This window comes from Lynx rufus, unplaced genomic scaffold (genome assembly GCF_022079265.1).
Source record: "Lynx rufus isolate CCGP_SWC_20201006 ecotype Redwood Valley unplaced genomic scaffold, mLynRuf1.p SCAF_3, whole genome shotgun sequence".
In the NCBI taxonomy this organism is placed as follows: domain Eukaryota; kingdom Metazoa; phylum Chordata; class Mammalia; order Carnivora; family Felidae; genus Lynx; species Lynx rufus.
The window spans coordinates 44269028-44271276 of record NW_025814845.1 but is presented as its reverse complement, the minus strand read 5'-3'; the positions used below and the strand labels follow the sequence as shown (position 1 = coordinate 44271276).

General features: G+C 47.6%; 1 pseudogene; it reads left to right on the top strand.

Annotated features, from left to right (window-relative positions):
- The first annotated feature begins 238 nt into the window (after nucleotides 1-238).
- On the top strand, nucleotides 239-2002 carry LOC124521059 (transforming acidic coiled-coil-containing protein 3-like; annotated as a pseudogene).
- Nucleotides 2003-2249: the final 247 nt, after the last annotated feature.

Below are 2249 nucleotides of genomic sequence, written 5' to 3'. Positions count from 1 at the left end.
TAAAAAAAAGAGTCGGTTTCTTGATTTTTCTCTCTCATTTTCCCTTTGTTTGTGTGTATTGTTTCTTAAATTCCACATATGAGTGAAATCATATGGTATATGTCTTTCTCTGACTTATTTCACCTAGCATTATACTTTCTAACTTCATCTTTGTCATTGGGAATGGCCATATTTCATTCTTTTTTATGTCTGAATAATATTACATATATATATATATATATATATATATATATATAGAATGGAATTAGAGAAAAGTTTTATATCCACCTCTGAAATCCTAGAAGCCCCTTCCCAGCTGCCTCCTCAAGACAGAACAGAAGACACTCACAGAGCTGCCAGAGAAAGCTCAAACCTGCTCACTGCTTCCTCAGGCATGGCTACTTTGCTCCCTGGTACTCACCCCAAAGGAGTATGTGAAGAAGGGCCCCTCATAGACATGCCTGGTGAGGCCAGCCAGCCCTGAAGACACTTCTGGTTCTGGGAACATTATCCTGACCAGCCCTCTGAAGCCTGGAGGGGCCACATCCCCAAGTCCTCAGAAGGAAGAAGCTGATGGACAAAGGGCCACCTCTTGGAGGAGCCGGCCATAGGGCTGGAATTTGATTTCTCTGACAATGTCATCAGCAAAAGTTTGCCCCCACAAGGAAACTGAAGAAAAGACGTGGCCTTAAGCCTCCTTCTAGGATACCAGAGGCAAGGCAGGAAAATGCACCTGAGGAGGTGGGTGTGGGGCCCATTCCCCTTCTCCAGGGGTCTTACAACCTGGACTGAAACAAGCTGGATGACCTGAACTTTAAGTCATTTGAAAGTGGAGGAGAGGCCCAGCCCCCAGAATAGGCCAGCAGGGCCTGTGGCCAGGCATCTGCATGCTGGTCTGGAGGCCACAGGGCACTTCCCTCCAAGCCATAAGGTGCCTTCAGCCTGGGTAGATGACACACCTGGGATGCACACCGCCTCAGGGACCCTGGGCACAGTGGGTAAGGAAGAAGCTGCCAACTGTGCCAGTACATCAGTGTCCCCTACTCCTAGGCGTGAACTGGAGCCTGCCACAGACCTGGTCGAGGAACACTTCAGAAACCTAGCTGAGGCTCAGGAGCCAATGCAGATTATCTGGAGCAGTTTGGGAGTTCCTCATTTAAGAAGTCAGACCCGAGAAAAGAGTCCTTGTAACTCAAGTTTGACCCATTCCTGAAGGATAGTCCTCACACCGGTGCCTGTGGCTCCAGGGACCAGAAGTGCACAGAACATGGCCGTGCCTTCCTGGGTAAGCCCTCCTGAGGGGAAGCTAAGGGTACTTGACTTCCCAGGAGCCCTAGGTACTCCCGTGCTGGACACCCCTCGATATGTCATTGGATCTAGGGGTCCACTGCTGCCCGTGGGGTCCATCATGGACTTGCTACAGTATAGCTAGAAGGATGTGGGTAGAGCAGTGGAAATCATGCGAGAGGAGAACATGTTGCTAAGGAGCCAGTGTGAGGCATTCCATGCAAAGAATCCGAAGATAGGGAAGATAATGGGCAGGTTTGAAGGAATTGTGTACCAGGCAATGGAGGAGGCTCAGAAACAGAGGGAACTTGCAAAAGCTGAGATCCAGATGATTCTGAAGGAAAAAGACCAACTCACTGCGGACCTGAGCTCCATGGAAAAGTCTTCCTCTGACCTCTTCAAGAGGTTTGAGAAATAGAAGAAGATGATCAAGGGGTATCCCATGAATGGAGAATCACTGAAGAAGTGTCTCAAAGATTACATAGCAGAATTGAAAACGAAGGCCAGAGGTACCAGGCTCTGAAGTCCCACGCAGAGGAGAAACTCCAGCTCGCAAAGGACAAGATCACTCAGGCGTGCAGTAAGGCCCAAGTCAAGGCCTTGGCCTTCCAGGTAAGCCTGAGAAAGGAACAGATGCACATCCACTCACTGGAGAAGACATTGAGCAAAAGACTAAGAAAAAGGAGGAACTACTTGAATCTGTGATGACTTCATCTCCAAGATGGGAAAGGTCTGATGTGGAAGCCCCTTCCCCAGCCCCCAAGTGCCTGTGTCTGTGTCTGTCTGATTGTGTGTCTGTGGAAGGTTTCATGTTATTTCTTTTCTCTTAACCTCACCTCAGTTCTAAAATTGATTGCATTAACAAGAAGACTAAATAAAGTTTCCCTTCAGTTTGCGTGTCTATATATCTACTATCATATAGTAGATAGATATCACTTCTTTTTCTTTATCTATTCATCTATTGATGGACAAAGGCTGTTTCC